Source organism: Lissotriton helveticus, chromosome 10, assembly GCF_964261635.1.
Source record: "Lissotriton helveticus chromosome 10, aLisHel1.1, whole genome shotgun sequence".
In the NCBI taxonomy this organism is placed as follows: Eukaryota; Metazoa; Chordata; class Amphibia; order Caudata; family Salamandridae; genus Lissotriton; species Lissotriton helveticus.
Window position 1 is genome coordinate 990135693 of NC_136071.1, and position 20931 is coordinate 990156623.

General features: G+C 40.7%; 1 long non-coding RNA gene across 3 annotated transcripts in view; it reads right to left on the reverse strand.

Annotated features, from left to right (window-relative positions):
- Window positions 1–617: 617 nt before the first annotated feature.
- LOC144784707 (uncharacterized) overlaps window positions 618–20931 on the reverse strand; it is a 151918-nt gene continuing 131604 nt past the window's right edge. For 2 of the 3 annotated variants that reach the window (XR_013601696.1, XR_013601697.1), the window contains 2 exons: window positions 19844–20019; window positions 618–3700 (listed from right to left, as the gene is read on the reverse strand). This is a non-coding gene — a long non-coding RNA (uncharacterized LOC144784707). The remainder of the gene's footprint in view (window positions 3701–19843; window positions 20020–20931) is intronic. The other variant, XR_013601698.1, reaches the window with a different exon arrangement.

Below are 20931 nucleotides of genomic sequence, written 5' to 3' on the forward strand. Positions count from 1 at the left end.
TGGTAATGATTCTGCTCTCTTCCTACATGAGGAACCACTGTTTACAGTATCAAAGTGCAAGTTGAGACTTGCCAGGTTGACACACTTCTTCAAAGCCAACAGAGATGCAGAAGTTACTGAAAAACATCCGATTTCAGTTATAGATATTCTCTCTAACAATTCCACACCCATAATTCAGCTTCATTGTCATCCCTTCTAACACTGCTTCTTCTCTGACAGATAACAAAGATTTCTGCTACCACAAACCCTCCAAATTTGCAATTGAAAGAGAGGATGTCTTGAGTTGCCTGCATTTGCTACTTTTCTATAAGGTTGAAAAGTGTGCTTGTTATAGAGAAAATCCCCCACTTTATCTCTTTCCAGTGGGCCACAAGCCAGAGCAAACTGCCATGGTTTTGGGCTTGGATACATCCTTCTTCAGCAATATGTTGCTCAGATGTGAATTTGTCTTAACCCCTTCCACGCTCATGACGAGCTCAGCTCGTCATGAGGTACGCCTGTCGTACGCTCATGACGAGCTGAGCTCGTCATGTAACGCGGTTTTTAAAAAAACTCAGCGTACGGCGGTAAAATGCGCCGCACGCATTAGGTTAAAGAAATGAAAAGACAAGAGTCGCTTGGCAAAACAGGAACAAGTTAGTTTAATTAAACGCAGCAGCCGGGAGCGTGTCGACAGAATGCATCTGAGAAAAGTCTCTAGGTGAATAAAGATTTGGCTGACATTATGCACCTCTCGTGAGGTACAATAAAGTAATTTCTGCATTCCTGAAAAAACATCTCAATCATAAATTAACAAGTTTGGGCATCTGATAAGGGCACAGATGGCTCTTGTCCTCAGGGAGAGCTAGTGTGGGCCAGTGTATATGTGTCCAGATGCCTGGCATGAGGCGCGCATGACCTCATTGGAACTCCTGGAAATAATATTGCAGCCACTGGTATCATTTCTATTGACATTCTCAAATTGTGCACACACTTGTCATAGCGTACATTGATATATCTTTACTGATATTGACATAGTTATGCGTGCCTAGATTATGAGGTACATTAACATTGTTTCTATTGGTAACAACATTGTCGTTTGTGCATGGATTATGGCATATACTGACATTGCATTTATGGGTATTGACACTGTTATGCAGGCACAGGTTCTGGCATACGTTGACATTGCATGTACTGGTATTTCCGTTTTCGGGCCTGCACATATCATGGTATTCATTTACATCGTATTTGCCCATTCCAACAAATACACATTCAAAGCTCTCACCAGTGACCTCATAGTTCCACTCATTCATACTATCAAAACAGTATTTTCTGCAAACAGCTTGATGGGAAGGCTTACCCAATGAAAATGAAACATCGTGCATGGCATCCACAAAGTCTCCTCCATGTAATTTAGCAACAATTTAAAAAGGTGAGCTATTAACTCAAATGCCTGATGGACCGCACGCCAGGGAGGGCAAGGTTCAGTAAGCTATTATCTACCACATACCATACCCTAACAATATTTGTGGTACATATTGACTTTATGAATGCAAGAAAAGTCTCATTGACACTGGGTGTGATCAATGGAGTCAGCTGCTGTGTTTGGACCGGTAGCTGCATCATGGATGAGGATTGCATTGTGTGATTAATGTTAGTTGCAACATTTTAATTTGTGCCACTTGTAAGACACAGTATTGCATGCATATATAACGGCACTGCTAAAGTGTCTTTTCGCTGGGACATACGTCATACAGGCAAGGGAACATTTTGTGAATTCAGCTGGAGGTGCTTTGAACATGTAATAATGTTAAATGGGTCTTCTGCTGACTCTCAGATGGTGAATGATGCCACATTCCAATGAACCTTTCAAGACGTCTCTCAGCTACAAAGCATTCTGGGAGTGGCGACATACTGCTAAATTAATTAGAATCGCATTGATGTAGCTTGGCATTTTTTAATTGCTCTGGAAGAGGATCCTCTGTTGGAAATTACAGTTATAAAGAAATCATGTTGGAAATCTAAGCAGTTTATGTTAGAACACTGCTGTAAATCGTGGTATCAGAAACGTTTTTTTTGTCAGATAAAAACTACAGAAGAGAAATTTGAGTTAACATAGAGCAATCTAATCACAAGATATTTACGAAACAAAAATATATAATATATTATAAGCAACAATAACTTTAAGAAATCACAATCCCTTTGGGCTCATTGTATAACGGGCCATGACTGAGAGCTCTAGAGTTAAGGCTGAAGGCAATGCAAGTTTTTCATAGTGCCTGTCAGTGGGCCAAAAAAACCCAAATAAAATGTACTAAAGCACTCTTTCTCGCTTCCTCATCTTGAGTGCAGTCAGTTTGAATCCTCCTGGAGCCTCAGCCAACCCTTTCCAAATCTTGGCGCTGCTCTCATGCTGCAGATTAGCAGTATGAGAGGAGCACCAGGATAGGCTGGAGTGGGCTGCCTGGACTCTCCACCCAGCTGTCTATGACTGCTAGGTGGAGAGGTTTGCACTGAGCATGTCAGGCTGGCCATCACAAGACAGCCAGCCAAAGTGACATGCACAGTGTAAACTGGTAGAGTGAGAAGCACTAAAACACTGCTTGGGCTGGGAGCTGTGAAAAGTAAAATGTTAATTCATTTTATTACCATTTCATTTTCCACTTTTGTCTGCTCTGGCAGCAGGGGAGTGATGCTTCTCTGCCTTAATGGGGGCAGTCACTGGGTGGTGGCATAGAGATTCAAGGCAAGGGGAAGTGCCATGTATGAAGAGTCTCCCCTGTGCACTGGATGACCTAAATGGGAAAAGAAAATGGTTAGAAACATGAACAATGGGAGATCAACTGGGCCTAACAACTCCATTCAAGTCCTCGAATGACCAACACTTCAATGTGGGGGAGTCACTTTCCTAAAGGTTGAATCAAGGGGGAGGGGGGGTTGGAAATTGTGAGAGACCCAGGGGCTCCAGATCCCTACTGGCACCTGGAACCAGGGCGAAGAGCAATCCTGGAGTGGTCAAGAGTGTTCCAGGGGTGCCGAGCTGTCGTTCCCATCCGGGTACTCCACTGCAAGGTCAGCCATGGGCAGCATGGTGAAGGGCATAGTGAAGGGTGTAGTGTCTCTAGATTAATTTTGGTGGAGGCGTTTCATTTAGGCTTTCATTTATTTCTGGTTGCCCAATGATCAAGGCCTTGAAGGTTTGGCGCAGCACAGTACTTTGCAAAGCGTGCACAGGCAGGTGTCCTGTATAGACCGAGCCAGAGGCCTAGGGGATGGGCGAAACACCTCTCTCCAGGTTACGAATATGTTGGATGATTACCTTTTTGGTTAATCGGGATGCAAGGTCTGTGATGTGCCTGCTGGAGCATCGACATTTCAACATGGCTCAGACAAGTCTCAAGGGTCCAAGGGTGGGAGATTGAGACCGGTACGGACTGCCCCTAGCGAATTCACCTGCAAATTCAATAGTTGTGCGATTTCCTTTAGTGAGCAAATAGCCCGTTGCTTGCCCTCCCACGTGAAGATGATAGCAAAAGCGTGCCCCCTCTGGCAACGGATGTTAAAGTCTCTTAGTATGTCAGTGACAGGCTTGAAGTTCGTACACCATCGCAGGGTAACAGGCGCGATGTTCTGAAATAGGTGAAGAGTGTGAGCTCAGAAGACAGGTCTTTAAGTATGATGCCTTCACTGAACAGACTAAAGTAGCACATTTAATTTGCCCCTTTGAAGAAAAGTTATGGAAAGGAGTTAGAAAGTGAAGTTTGCATTTTAAATGGTGAACATAAAAGGCATACACAGAAGAATATTGCACAGTAAATACTTTTGAAAAAGGGATGGTACTTTGGTTGCAACTTTAATAACTCTTGACAGCAAAGTAAAAGAAATAAACGTCTGACTATTGAAGAGCACTGAATCTTTACAACATACTAAGGCATCAGAAAAGCAAATACTTCCTTAATAAACAAGAATTGACAAATACAATAGGTCTAGCTTTAGCAAGCTGGTTTGATATATTTTAAAAATGTCTATTGCAAGCAAATGCTGCAAAAATGCAAGAACAAAAAACAAATATTCTCCCACAAAAACGTGGCTGCAGTTACAAAAAAATTCTAAATGTAAAAAGCATTCCCTGATGTGGCCATTTCACTGGTGATATTTATATTTTATTTATGAGGGAGATCATCACTCACTTGGGCTAACAGGCTGCTACAATGTTACAATGCCACTTAGACACTTTAGAACAGTAAATATAAAAAGGAGTCAGAATATAAATCATCATCTAATTGGGCACCTGAAGTGCTGGCAAAATAAATAACTGGAATGTAACTTAATATAAAAAATGCATACAAAGCACACTTTAAATAGGCATTATGACTTATGATAAATAAGCAATTTGTAGGTGGATGTGAGCCATGGGCACAGAAACTGCTGAGTCACTCAAAGTAAAAGGAACCAATGGATACAGTGGGCTCACCTGTTGCCCTATGCTTTCAGCAACATTAGAATGACAGTTTACCAGGCCAATGGACGAAGCCTTCTGACAAACCAGCACCTCCCCCCATATATGTTGTGTATGAATGTGTTGGAAAACCAAATGTCTGATAAAAGGCTAAACCTTAGAAGCCATGAATCAGCAATTAAAATGTCATTGTGTCTGCAAAGCAAATATATCAAATAAAATGCATTGACTTTTAACTAGAAGCTGCATATCGTGTCACATCTACAGTCAATCCAAATGGCAACTTGATGCTGCATCACAAAAGTCTAATCAATAAACACATTGTAATGAGTAATTAACATTTACTTGCCAGAGCATTGATGGATAGCCCATATAAGCAATGGAACATCATGAAAAACACATGACAAACAGTAGCTGAAGGGGCAGACCCAAATCCCACTCTCACTCTTCTTCATTTTATTGCACCTCTGTCGAAGAATTGGTGACATTAGGCCACCTTGACAGCTTAAATGTTCCACAGTCAGACCTAAAAAGGTTTCATTATCATGGATATGGAGTGTAACTACTGACATTACATGTACTCGATTAAGGGAGCTTGTTGCATTCTCATGTTGAGGAAAACACATACTCTAAATAAAAAGACAGTTGTTATGGTCTGGATTGACAGTGCAGCTGTCACCAGACAATAATGGTAGCACCACTTAGTGGGGTTTTGACTCTGCCTACATGTTGGGAGCCAGTGGTACATGTATTTTTTGTCAACATTCTTTTTATTGGAATTTCCCACAAGCATAGCATTACAAAGTGCCTTTCCATCCTTCCCTCTTGCTTCATACAGTGTAAGTCTATAGAAAAATACAGTTGCTTCTGTACGGAGAAGGAGAATGCAATCAAATTGAGAGAAAACATTGCAACAGCACCATTAGTCATTTTCATACTTTGAACAACAAAAAACTTAAATCCCTCCTAACTCCCTCCCTCCCCCCAAATATTGATGCAAAGAGTTTCATTGATGCACACTAAAGTGTGTGGTTTGACTGTCTGTTCAAAGGGCTCCCAGAGGTATCTGCCCTATTTCCCCACCCCAAGCCCCCTTCCCGGCCCACAGTTTTCTAAAATTGGAAGAGGTTGAGTGCCCGGATACATGTGAGACCTGCAAACAGAGGGAGACCTGTAACAAATTTTCCACCAGGGGTCCCCATGTATACTCAAAATTCTTGAAGGTGTCTGCTAATATGCTTGCCATTTTCTCCACAGTGAGGGCTTGCCATGGACGAGCGTGCCTCCACGTAGACACAGCCATAGGATGATTCTGTCATTAACCATTTGGTATTTGAGAGTCTCAGATCTGAGACCCAGTAAAGTCGACCCTAGATCGGAGTGGATGGGATAGCCTAGCATGTCCTTAATCTGTGCCAGAATCTCTGACCAGAATGGACGGATTGTTGGACAGTCCCACTAGACATGCTTAAAATCCCATTGGAGTCCACAGCCTCTCCAGCATAAGTCTGAAGTCTTGGGGAAAATCACTTTGATTTTTGTGTGGTACAAGTACCAATCATTAGGTACCTCCCACATACCCATTGATTGGTTAAACTTTTGTATGTCCTTGTATAGTTTGTCCCATTGCGTGTCTGTGATGCTTGTCCCCAAAATATGTTCTCAAAATGGCCTGTGCTTGGGTTGCTCAGTGTGCAGTGAGGATTGTAATATCTTATATTTGTGAAAGATAGTGCCTTTTGTACCCTTTTCCAATTTTGCCATTTTCCGTATTGGCATGAGCTCTTTAGTCGCTGCTTCTTGAACTCCCCTCCTAAGCACCGAATGTTTAAGCTGAGTGCAGTGGTAAAATTAATAGGCTGTGAGGTTAAATTCCCTCTGACAATGCTCAAATGTGAGGATGTTACAATTATGGAACAGGTCCGATATTGTACAACACCCCCCTCCCTCCATGCATCAAAGGGTCCCGGTGTACATGCTGGTGGGAAGGCTGTATTATAGTGTATGGGTGTGAAAGGTGATGGGAAAGTAGTCAGGGCAGATGATCTGTGGAGTTCATCCCACACCTTGAGGGTAGTTTTAGTAGGTGTGCTTAGGTGAACATTGGACGGGCGGTCTGTTTTGTGCTTCCATAGTAGGCCCCATATGCTCCGCCCGTCACCACCCTATCCATGTGGAGCCAGTGTCTGTCGGATACCTTGGATGACCATTCTGTGATCACTTGGAGTTAGGCTGCTGTGTAATATAGGTTAATGTCTGGAAGGGCCAGTCGCCATTTTGGGAACCTGTAGTTGTTGAAATGATAATCGTACCCTCTCCCCCAAATAAAGTGGGTGATCAACGATTTTAGTGTGGTGAAGAACCCTTGATCATCTCAATCGGGAGGCCCTGGAAAAGGTTCAATACCTTAGGCAGTATCATCATCTTTCCATTCTATTCCATTTATAGAGCACACGGCTACCACCAACGGCGGTATCCCGGCGCTGAGCAGCCAGGGGTTCTATACTTAGGGCAAAAAGAAGTGGGGATAGGGGGCATCCCTGTCGGGTCCCCCTCTCTAAGAGGGACACTGCCGAGCTCACCCCATTCACAAGAACCTTAGCCCTGGGACAAGCACATATCGCTCTTATCATGTCAACAAATCTGTCACATAACCCATACTTACTCTGGACCTGAAAGAGAAAGAGATCAAAGGCCTACTCGGCGTCTGGTTATTTGTCTTTTCCACTGAGGTACATGTTTTGATTGGGCAGAAGTTGTGTGCTTCCACAAAAAAAGTGCTTGCCCCCACACAGCGGAGATCACTTTGTTTATTTATCTAGCTGTCTGAGCTTGAATTTTCAGAGGCACACACATAACATTGTAATGATGTTCAAGTGCTTGGATAACTAGATAATTTATGGCATTTTTCCCTGCAGCATAGATAGGAGAAGGGCAGTCATTAACCCACATGGATGTTTAGATCTGACTTGACAGTGCAACTGTCACCTAACCTGCGCCAATATTATTCCACAATTCTTTACTTCTACACAAATACATATCCCTTCCAATGATATTTACTAGTAATACTTCACATTACCGTACAACATTCTTGTCAAGTCCATCCTATTGCCATTGCCAATTCTTGTTTTTTAAATGCTACTGTTGAAACTTTTTCTAAATGTGCAATTTTGAGTGACAATTTTCTTTAATACTATTTATTTCTATCATTATCATAGTCGTAACTGATTAATTATTAATGTTGCATTTAACACTATTTTATTTAGAGGTTCAGAAGTCGGTTTAATAATGTAATTTAGTTATGACACATTTTATCAGAGACACCATTTTATTAAAATGGATGATGTTTCAGCATTCTGTTAATTTTGCTTCTACTGATTTGCCCTCCCAATCAATGTGGCGTGTCTTCTGTCTGCACAATCTTTGATCCAATTGGTTATTTTCCTTAGAGAGCATCTATTGTGAATGAACCTTTCTTCATGTACTTAATGTAGCATTCTGAAGGACCCTTTGGTTGTAAATTATGGTGTTGGCCTGCTATACACTAGTGTATGAGTCTTTGTTTGAACATGTTTCAATTTATGTCGTACATCTCTGGACTGCACTGTTGCTGTGGAAGCTGTGGGAAGATTTCTTATACCTTAGAAATGGGTTAGTGTTATTATTGTGATGAGCTCTATTCTGATTTGCTCAAAATGTGTTATCACTAGTCATTCCATGCTGAATTTGCAGTTTTTGCTTATTACCTATTCATAAAATTTGTATAAAATACCTCGGGATTTTGGGGGTGAGCCATAGCCTTTCCTTTCCCCCCTCAAGATAGTGTCAATGTTCCTTATGAATCTGACAAATAGAATTTAAAACCTTCCGTGTATTACTGTGTCTCTGTCCATTCATTGAGAGACTTCACTATATAATTTAGAGATGCTGTCCTAAGATCTTTGTTGTTTATTGGGACTTTCAAAAATTCTGATTTCAGTATCTGACCCTTTATGATATTGCAATTCTCTGTTTTGCTCATTTGCCTATTTTGAGATTTTGTAATAAAAGTAATCAATAAAAGGTATTGATCTTCAACTCAGTTACTGACTGGTCCCAGTGACAATTTGTTTTATTACTCTGCTAAATTATTGGGCCTGATGTCGAGGAGGGAGGTTACGCTCATCACAAGATCAAGAGTGTAGGAGCTGAGCCGGCAAAGGTACATTTTGGGGTGATCAAACTATTGGGAGATTCCCATTAAAATACTGAAGAGTACTTACGGTTTGAAAAAGACAAATGGCTGGAAACAAATCCTTAATAGATAAGAAAAAAGTATTTCGACCTGTCTTTCAAGTGTGTTCCTGAAATACGCAAGTTATGTAAATATTTCGTAGACAGCAGATCTCGGTTTACTGAACCGTGCATGGTGTGCGAGGAATCTGTGGTTTGAAAATTGTCTGTGTCAGTAAGTGGACTGCATCTGGTGGCACATTTTAGCTCTTTCTTTCATTGATGTTTAAAAATCACTTACTTTGTGTGATCTGTGGAAGACAATTCTGAAAAACTCATCAAAATGAAGACATCTATCCCAAAACAGTAACAGAGTAAAACCAAAAAACTATAGTTTTTCCTAACGAACAGGGAATATGGCATTCAGGTACTATAAAAACTTTATGCAGCGGAAAATGGTTATGCCAAATTTACCATCTCAACCCAATTTTAACCCCTAACCGTCATTTCACGCTGCGTGAGTTTAAACCAAGTTACCAAATTTCATTTCAGTCATGTGCTCTTCTCTATTCGATGAACCTTTGTTAGTTGACAGGGATTGGCAAAGGATTGACAGAATCCTAATTTATGAGGACCTAAACAAATAAATGATTCATTCTATATAACCAAATGACATAAATAAAGACAATCTCTGATTACTTGTCAATATGCTTTATCTAAATAAATATAAATGCTCATCAGGCACAATACAGCTTGAATCATAGATCATCACACAAGAAAATAGCAATACAGTAATTCATAATAACATCTCAAAACCGTAACATAAGAGAGTGGATAGGCAAAGAGACAAAAGAGTAAAGATCATTTGCAAAATAAGGTTAATGCAAATTCAGAATAACATACTAACCTATAGCACAAATTGCTAGCAATCTGAAAAACTACTCTCCGGCCGGAAGAGTAAGCTGGGGCACCCTCAAGAAGGTATGAGGAGCAAAGTTAAAGAGTAATGATCACCTGAACAACAGCCAGCCAATTAGTTAAGGAAATAGCAACACAGCTCTCTCCCCTTGCAAAGACAAAATAAAGCCTGCCATAACTAAAAACAAAAATTATAACACTAGTAATTATATCCTAATTCAGTAAAGATCCTACCCCTCATGTATCAAAACCCAATAAATCCTTGAATCCATTTGGACTAGGCCCGGGGTGCCTAAGCATTCCACTTCCAGTGTACCTAACTTTCAACAGTTCCTCTGTCTTTAGAGAAATGTCGTCATTGTCCTTCAGCAGTGGAAACTCCGATAATGTCTTCCGTGGCGTGCACATTTCCATCTTGGCAAGGAAATTCCATTAATAACCTTCATTTCTTCCTCCACACAGCCGTGGTCATCATCAATTTTAAGCCTATAAAGCGCCTGGTTGCACAACCTGTGCGTTCCCGCTCTGCGACAAGGTCCCATACCAGGAAAAGAGAGACAAAGAAGAATCAAACAATGGAATTACCAAATGGAAAAAAACCATGTCTTAAGCTTTTTCCGGAAGATCCTCTCAGATGATTCCAGTCGGAGCCCCACCGGGAACTTGTTCCAGTAAGATGCCGCTGGGAACCTGAAAGAACGTCCGCCCATCCTAGCTGTTCTGATAATAGGTATGCGTACCTGACCCGTACTACTGGATATTAAACCTTAAAATCATCAGGAACTCACGAAGGACAAAATACATTTCTTTACAGCCTACATTTTAGAAAGCAAACTAAACCTAAAAAGACTGTTCAGGCCTTCTCTGCAGAACAGTAAAATGTGCTCCAGGAAAAACAAATACACATGCGATTATCATTGTTACTACAAAGCTTCACTACTAATGCATGTCTCTTTTAAACTTAAACTTATGGCTTCTATCATTATTTTCTTTTGTCTGGTATTTCTGTATCAATCATTTTGCATTTGCAGCCTACTACTAGAAAAACACTGGAAATAATGATTTCTTTCCAGCACACATTGCGAAATTTTCCTCTCCCCATTTCGCTAAACCCTGCTCCATCAACCCCCCTTTGATGGCGACTTAAGCCATCATAAAAACCCCAAAGTCTGATTTTTATCGGGTTATACTACCTACAACGCAGTAGATTTCTCTGTTTCAACCTAGCCCCATCTATGTGTTTTACTATTTCATAGTAATTTCCTCTTCTGTCTTCCAACTCTATTTCTTCTCTCTTTCTCTTTCTTGCTCTCCGTTTAGTCTCTAGTGTTTGTTTCTTACACTTAAAACTCTTATATATTACTACCAGCATTATTAGACCTGTAGCAGCAGCAACTTTTGGCGTTAGTATTCTTCCTACTAAGCTATTACCAAAAGCTGAAAACCAGTTACCCACTGAAGAAAAACGCTTACCAAGTTTCTCCCAAGCACCGTCAACCTTCAGTTCAGTTAAATTTTCCCGTAAATAAGTAATATTGGTAATATATCCCTCTAGGTTCTTACTTTTGTCAGGGATATATGTGCAACACTGTTCAATTTTCAACATGCTACCATCTCTGCCCTCTTTTACCAATAATACGTCAAGAGCGAGCCGATTTTGTAAAACCATAGATCTCATTGCCACCATTTCAGCATCAATTATTAAGAACCCACCAACTGTGTCTGTTGAGAAACGATTAACCACCGTGGACAATTTTCAAATTTTATTTGAATTCAAGATTACTCCAGCTGAAGGTATCAATGCACCAAAAATATCACCCACAATCTCTGCAGCACTAATTCTCCTTTTATTTTGAGTTAGTCTGCTTTTCTTTTCATTAGTTCCATGACTTCTATCCATGTGATGAACTTTCGGAAAGACAATTCCTATATAACAACACCCATACCAACGCACAGGTAACCTATAATAGGCATTCTTACCACACACATAATATGTACCAGGGAAAACAGGATATGTACCACCTCTCAATCCCCAACCCCCCCCCCCGTAATTAGGAAAGTATGGTCACATTCACTTGAACCAATGAAATTATCATTTTATTCAGTTTTCTGGCTAAGTAAGCAAAGCTTTCCCCTATGATGCCAATCCAGTGACATTGCAGCATATGTCTCACCCTTTTTGTAATTACCTTCTCCAAAAGCCGCAGGAGGTATATGGGACTTTTGCTCAACAGCCTTTTTTCTTAAAATTCTGTCTCCTATCTTCCACAAAATTTGTGAATTCAATCTCCTCCTGACACAAACTACAGGTTAAATTGTTACGATGTGCATACACAGTATTTATCGTTTTAGTAATATGGAAAAATTCTCCAAAATATTCAGCGTTTCTCGCACTACTCACCATATTCATATTCTTTCTAATAGGTACTTCAGAAAAGACTAAGGGGGGTATTATGATGGTGGAAGGCCCACCACCGCTAGCCTGTTGGTGTCGGGCCATCGCACAGCGCTTTTCCATCCACCACATTATGATGGCGGGGGTAAGCGTTGGTGCTGTGTGGCGGTCGGAAAGACTGACTGCCACGGTTCCGACAGGTGGCCCTTTTCCAACCGCGTGTCTGAGCAGCTACATTGGGCAGTATTGGGCACCGCCATTGCAAATATGTTAACCTGCCATGAACAAGTTGGTGAAAAAAGGGACTTTGGGGGCCCTTAGCAGGCCCCCCTTCTGCCTGGGCACTTTCTCTTGGGGTTGGGGGGGGGGCACCATAGGTGCCCCAACATTTCCAAAACCTTCAGTGCCCTATTTATATTGCGGCGGGTGCTGCAACCAGCAGCACCCACCGCAATGTAAAGTATCTCAGCTGCGACTGCTGCGGTGGCGGTCGCATCGTAATGCGGTAGGTGGATAGGCCGCCTCGTAGGCGGCCGGTCCCACTATTGCAGCGTGCGACGGCCATCATAATGACTCCCTAAATCATAATTTGAATAGAAATTCTGCAAGCGACCTTTTTCACAGAACAGACTTGTTAGTACACTACACAAGACTCCATAGGTTAAAGGTTGGTGATGATAGGTCACCTCCCTCCGATGCAGAAGACGTTAATTGCATGCACACGTAACAATCTCTTGCATCCTTAGTATGCACATATTCATACAATGATTTAGTAAAGACATTTAATAAAAAGTCATTCATGGAATTATCTTAGTGTTAATTTCTTAATGTTAGTCTGTGGATCTTCTTTAAGATTTTTCACATTTTTTTTCTCACTCACCAAATTATTAGTAATATAATTCTTAGTAGGATACATAAAATAGGGCACAACATCAATTAATGTTAACCAAACAAACATAATTATTAAGACACTTATAAAGCAAGCATTAATACATCTACTTTTAAAACTTTGATTTTTATAAAAATGAATGTGTAGTGTATCCAAGCACTTCTTTAGGCCTTCTTTCTTTCTCCCCTCTCTTTTTTGTTTTTATTATTTTTCTATTTCTACAGCCTTTAGCTGAGTTCCAGATTAATTTTTCTGCACTTTTCAGAACAGTTTTTCAAACTTCTGCACCCAAAGTTCTAACACAGTTCATTTAGGGTGGCTCATAACAGTTTTTGTCACGTGATTCTGAAATAGTCTTTTCTGCGGCAAAAGAGCGTTTTAAAAATATTTCAGTCAGTCAGTCTTACAATGGCCTGTAGGATCAACTGCTTCAGCCACCACGTATTTCCATTCAGGTGCTGTGTACTTCGTGTTAGGAACTCTTGCTCTTTTTGTTCCCCGAATAGTATCTTCTTTTGAGTCACTTTGTTCTGTTTGGCTCGATACTTCTATCATTGTATTTGGAACCTTGTCATTCAGAGTGTATTTCAGTCTTTTCACTCCCTTTGGCCATATGTCTCCTTTTCTTGCCTTTTTCGCTTGCACAGATTCACCAGCTTCATGACTCGTTTCGGAACTTCTTTTGTTTGCTTCCTTTCTTGTTTGCACTTGCTCTTGAATCAAAGTTTCTTCTGCATCAGCATTGACATCAGTCTCACAAGACCCAGTAGCTGGTGCCCACTTTATTCGACTCTGTTCAGACTCTCTTTGGCTTTTAGTCTGTTCTTGATTTATTTGATCACTTTCATTCGGTTCTGCCCTTTCAAGTGGATTTGGGACTCTTCTTGTGTGACTTGCATGAATCCAATTTGGTAAGCCATCACACTTCACTGCTGCGGTTGTCACCAGTATCACTTGATATGGTCCATGCCAACGTGGTTCCAAGCACGATTTTCTCATGTGTTTCTCGACTAAGACCCACCCTCCAGGACTCAGTTCGTACGCTTGTTCTTGCTGTGTTGTGGCTGCAACTTCTCCAACCTGATGAAACATAGAACTCGCCACATCAACCAATCCTTTGCAATAATTGAGCACTAGATCATCAGTTATATTCATCAGTTGATTTGCTGGAACGATTGGCTGTCTCATTGCTCTGCCCATAATTACTTCATGGGGCAATAATCCAGTCTTTTTATCAGAGGTACTTCTCAAACTCATCAGAACTAGAGGTAAAGCATGTTATTGCTGTGGATGCACACACTTTTGAAAGTCTTTACTAAACTGTACCATTAATTTGCTCGACCACACCTGAGGCTTCTGGTCGATAGGCACAATGTCATTTTTGATCAATTTGCAATGCTGGCGAAATCATCCGAATTATTTCACTATTGAAGTGTGTACCTATATCAGTTTCTAAAGAGTTTGGAAATCCACATTGTGGAATTATCTCTCTCAGTCGCAATGTGTCAACAGTTAGACTATCATTTCGTCTTGTTAGGTAAGCTTCCACCCATCGAGAGAACAGACAAACTACTACCAAAACATATTTCAACCTATTACAAGAACGAGGTTGAATAAAGTCTGCCTGCAGTCTAGTAAATGAACCTGCTGCTTTTCCAGTTTATCCCCAACTGACAACAGCTTTCTTCCCTGTATTTTGCTGCTGGCAAGTTATGCATCTCTAGCAAAGACTTTCTGAAATGACCCTGAATTTAGGATTATACCATGTCTGCTTAACCCGTTAACCGCGGCCATTTTTTTGCGGCAGTGCGGCCTTTTAAAAATGGGCGGGGCTGCGTCGGCCGTTGAACGTGGGCAGCACCAGCCAGGTAGTGCTCCGAACGTTCAACGGCCGACGGCAGTACTTAACAGGTTAAATAACCTAATCATTGTGTCTCTTCCTACATGTGTTAGACCACAGTACATTCTTGCCATTTGTGATAAGAGGCTGTCTGGCATTATTGGTCTTCCATGAATTTAAATCCACACTTCATCTTCAGCCCTACGTGAACAGCCTGCCTTGTTACAAATTTATTGTTGTAGACGAAGCTAGGACTCTAGTTAAATATTCCCGATTTATGCCCTTATGTGGTTATATCAAATCATATCCTTATATAGGCATAAGAATCATACCCATATTAAGACATAGCCAATGCAGTCCCAATACAGCAAGGCTACTCCCATAGACTCCTAGAAAGCACAACGTGTTCTTAAACAAACCAAGCCTCCAGCAGCCCGAGAATTTCCCCTGCTTCTGTATTGATTTGTCCTAGAACTCCCGGAGTCCTGAAAGAACTGCGAGTTCTTAGTGACGTCTTATGTCCAACCTTACGTCAAACTCGGCACCTTCCAGGTATAAATATACCAGCATCTGCCCTAGCAAAACACACGGTGGTTTGGAGCAGATCAACTATCTACTTGCCCGACGCCCTGCTGTAGCAAGTGGAGGGAAGGAAGGAAGCCGACCCTCCCGCTGACGCACTGACAGAGACGCTGTCTTTTCTCCTGCCGAGAAATCCAGCTCCAGTGTTTCCCTGTCACCCTTGCGAGTTGCTGGGAGATCGAGTCCTGAGAGAGAGATACAAGACCTCCTTCATTCTATAACCAAGGTACAGAACTGATTAGACCCTTAGAGAATTCTTGATTTAGATTCTTGGCAGAAACTATCTTAACTCAAACTACATCTCACTTACTCCTTCCCTGTACTAGGCTTAGGTTAGGTACACCGGGGTAGGCGTATCTTAGAAGCACCAGTTGAGTACGTTTAGTCATTATTTTATCATTGTATGTATTTTATCCATTTTAAACACCGTATGGCTTTACAGTACTATTTTATAATACTCCTTTTACTGTACGCACTTTACTTTATGACAAGTATTGCGATTGTAGCAATTCACTTCTTGCATGAGAAAGAAGACTGTTCAATAAATAACCTCTTTTATTGAAAAAGCCCGCCTCTCTGTTTCTCTGCACTTCTGGTGAAACTAAGCATGCACGATTGACTGAGTAAAATAGCTATCTATTGTTTCCGCGACTCTGGATGTATACTCCTTATTCTTAAGGGAGCAAAGTTGTCATGTTTATGCGGTTGTCAGAAACTAATCCCTTCTTGTGAATTCAAGAAAGTTTCTAGTGACCTCTGAGCTAGCTGGCATTCATAATTAAGTCTAACATATTCAATAGAGACCTAGTCGACCTAAGTCCTACGTCTAAACTATTGTTTATGTTATTCCAATGTGCAGAGCCTATTGGGAATATAGGAACTACACTACAGCTTCTTTCTGCAAATGCCTAATTTCTTCCCATGTCTCCACAGAAGAAAACATCAGATGAAAATTTGTATTAGATTTCTGCGTATCTTTGTTAATTGAAATTGAATTTTGAACACAAAATCGTGCAACTGGATCCGCATATCGATTACCGTTTGTCACATAATCATATCCAGACTTGTGTGCTGAACATTTTCCTATTCCAATCTCTTTGCGCAATTGTAGTGCAACCAATAACTCCTTAACATAGTTACCATTTCGAATTGGTGAAACAGATGATGTCAAAAATACACTTTGCAACCACAATTGTCCAAAATTGTGGACAAATCCAAAACCATATTGACTATAAGTGAATATGGTTATTTTCAGATTGTTGCCACTTATGCATGCTCTTGTCAACATGACCAGCTCAGAAATGTGGGCTTAACTTACTTGTTTCAAGCATGAAGCTTGAAGGACCATGGCCACTGTACAAACTGCATATGAAGCACGTAAGATATCTTTATCATCCCTCAAACAAGAACCATCCACAAGCACTACGCAATCTGATTCAGGCAATGGTGTGGTTTTCATATCAGGCCTCGGTTTTGTACACAATTCAGTCACATCCAGAAAATCATGATCAGCTTCATCCACCACTTCCTTACAATTTTGACTCCGTAAAAAGTAGCTGGATTCAAAATTGTCAGCAAGATCACTGACTCATTGTCAGTGAAATTGCTCTCCCTCCCTCGCAGCTCCACCATCAAGTGAGGCCTTCCTCCAAGCCCCTGCAATCTTGAGTGTTGGTGTTCGAGGCCCTCCTCCACCCGCAGGTTTTACCTGCGCCTCATCCCTGGTGGTCCAGTGGATCTCTGTCTCCTTTCCCTCACTCTGCTTTTTCTCTCCTTTTTTCACAAATTTTTTCCCTTGTTTCTATCTCCCCCTTTCACTCTCCTTCTGTGTCCCTACTCCTTTTTCACTTCTTTTTCCCCTCATTTCAAGCTCCCCGTTCACTCTCCTTCTGTGTCTTTCCTCCATTTTTTGCTCGTTTTTCACCCTAATCTCAATCTCCCCCTTTCACTCAATTCTGTGTCCTCTGTGTCTTTCTACCACTCTGCGTGCACTTTTGCTGCCTTATCGGCACTTTCCCTTCTCTTTTTGATCTTTTTTTCTGCCTTTTTCCACCCGTATTTTTCCCCTGCCGCTGCTGCCTCCGTGGCCCCTCCCCCCAGCATGACCAGCGCAACCGGCCCAATCCAGCTCCCCTTCCCTCCCCACTCCTGCCTCCCAGCTGTCCAGTCCTCCTGACCCCTACTTAACAGCGGCCATTCTGATTCTGATCCTTTTCTTGGAAACCTGTTTGAGAAAGGTCTACAAAATTACCATGTTTCTGTGCTGCTTTCCTCTGAGCCCACATTAATTTCTCTTTCAACTTCATATGTATCGATTCAATATTATCACTAAAATATTTTGCATACCACAATATCTCATTAACTGTTTTATTCTACCAACAAATCAAAGGCTGCTGAATCATATTACTAATCTCCGGTTTCAATCCAAACACAAATTTATATATAAAATGTCCCATATCTTTATCGTTTATGTTCTCAAAACCACTATACTGTTTAAATACCTGTAGAAGCCATTCATAATAAGCATGCACTGTTTCTTTCATTTCCTGTGTTGTTCTATCCATGTTTACCCAATCTGTTTCTTTCTGTGAAATCTTTCCCTTCAAATAGGTAATGACCTGATTATATTTTTTCATCACTTCATCTGATGGTGCTCCAGTCTTTGCATCTCTGAGATATTCTTCTTTTGGCCAATCCACCATAATCTTACACTCTACCCACAAATCAGCTGGAACCATAATATCAAACAAACCATCTAAATCTTCCACAAGACGTTTGAAAACCTTTACCAACCTCTCTACTTGTTTGTACCATTCAACTTGTTTTTCTCTCAATCTGGGAAACTCATTCGTAAAAGGCAGTACATCCTGCCTTGACAAACAAATCATCATCTATCCAATTTGAATCAGGATCTGTTTCCACAATATTTTTCTTTTTCTCTTTACACATTCCTCCTTCTTGATCCTCTTCTATCCAATCTTGATATGATCCTTCACCTGCTGCTATCACATCTCTCTTCCACTTCTTCATTTGGGCATCCCATTTTGCCTCTGAGTATCTATTCACTGTATTTCTGTATTTATTCTCAGACCTGTCCCTATCTCTTTTATATGCCCCATGTTCCCATTCCTCAAGCGCTTCATACTGCATAGGTCTAGGATTTGGTCTTAACTCATTCATTTGATGTCTCAGATCTTCAAAAATCCTCACATTAAAAGTACTATACTCTGGAAACGCCACATTCCTATCTCCTTCTATATATGACACCCAATTTTCCAACCATGTACATGTGTGGTATCCTCGTTCTAAGGACACAAAAGAAGCAGGCATACCCTCAGGTGGAACAGGAATTCCCTCGCTAATAGGTGTAGGCTTTTCCTTAGTAAACAAAGTCTTCATCATTTTCAATAACTTCATTTTGTTTCGTTCGTTATGATAAAAACCAAAGCAAAACAAAGAAACTGTTCCGTAGTTCCATAAAAAACACTATTCGTTCAGGCTGACCAATACCAGCGTGTTTCACACCAACCAACCAATGACAGCACATCACTCTTTCATGACAATTCACACTAGCTGACCAATGCCAGCTCTGCTCCCTGTGACGTCAGTATAACTCCTGTGATTGACCCTCCCTTTACAAGAATAATTAGCAGTAAATTAATCAATCTTCACATGGGACAAACAAAATTAGAACATATAAACCACTAAAAAAATAGATTCAATCACTCTAAGAATTCTTTCGCTACCAGCAGAATATTGACCAGCGTTATTCTTCTCTCAAACAAGTGGACATTTTCGGGACTTCTTAAGCTGCACTTTCTAACGGTACCCAAATAAATGTTCACTATACTAACTCCAAAATTCCATGTGCAATATTGAAAATACAGCCATTACTCAATATGTGCATCAACAGCAGACAACGCAATGGCACTTAGTGTATGCCTCACTAAGACATGCCCCTTAGGCTAATATCATCCCCGGATCTTAGGCCACTTAGGACCCCTCTCTCTTAAGGTCACGACGGACCACAACATATAACAGGAATCCGAAATCTTAATAACCGAACTATTAATTGTGTCCTAATCAATTGCCAATGTAATAAAAAAACCATCAAGTCTGCCACCAGAAACTGATGCAGCGGAAAGCGGTTATGCCAAATTTACCATCTGGATCGATTTTTAACACCTAACTGTCCCTTTCACTCTGTGAATTTAAACCAAGTTACCAAATTTCATTTCAGTCATGTGATCCTCTCTATTCGATTAACTTTTGTTAGTTGACAGGAATTGGCAAAGGATTGACAGATTCCTAACTTATGAGGACCTAAATAAAGAAATCATTCAATATAACCAAATGACATTAATAAAGACAAACTATTATCAATATGCTTTATCTAAATAAATGCACAATACAGCTTGAATCATAGATCATCATACAAGAGAATAGTAATACAGTAATTCATAATAAAATCTCAAAACCGTATCATGAGAGAGTGGATAGGCAAAGAGACAAAAGAGTAAAGAACATTCACAAAATAAGATTAATGCAAATTTAGAATATCATACGAACCTCTAGCACAAAATGCTAGTAATTTGAAAAGCTACTCTCCGGCCGGAGGAGTAAGCTGGGGCACCCTCAAGAAGGTATGAGGAGCAAAGTTAGTCATGATCAGCAGAACAACAGCCAGCCAATTGTGTGAGGAAACAGCAACACCGCTCTCTCCCCTCGCAAACTCAAAATCAAGCCTGCCATAACGAAAAGAAAAATTCAAACACTAGTAGTTATACCTTAATTCACTGAAGATCCAGCCCCTCATGTATCAAAACCCACAAAATCCTCAAATCCCATTGGACTAGGCCAGGGGGGTGTTTAATCACTCCACTTCCAGTGTACCTAATGTTCAACATTTCTTTTGTCTTCAGACAACTTTTGTCATTGTCCTTCAGCAGAGGAAACTCTGATAATCTCTTCCACGGCTTGCACATTTCCATCTTGCCAATGTTTCAAACTCTCAGCACCAGTGTCCACATTCTACGGTTGGCAAGGTAATTCCATTAATAACATTCATTACTTTCTCCACACAGCCTTGGCCATCGTCAGGAACTCACGAAGGACAAAATACATTTCTTTGCAGCCTGTGTTTTAGAGAAAGCAAACTAAACCTAAAAAGACTTTTCAGGCCTTCTCTGCAGAACAGTCAAATATTCTCTAGGAAAAACAAATACACATGTGATTATCATTGTCGCTACAAAGCTTCACTAATAATACATGTCTCTTTTAAACTTAAACCTATGGCTTCTATCATTATTTTCTTTTGGCTGTTATTTCTGCAATAATCATATTGCATTTGCGGCCTACTAGAAAAACACTGGAAATACTGATTACTTTCCAATACACATGTTGCACAATTTCATCTCCCCGTTTTTATTTTATCACTATTAATTTTCACATAATTTTGTTAATAATCCACACAATGAGAAGTTTAATGCGAGCACGTTTTATTTCACAAAACCCTGCTCCATCACACTTATGGGGGCCTTGAAGTGCTGCACTATGTTTTCAATGACTTCAGTGTAACGAGGTCCTGGGGAGAGGTGTAGCCCCCTCCCCTAGGTTTCCCAATCATGGTTAAGTGCTGCAAGGCCCATAAGAAGGGG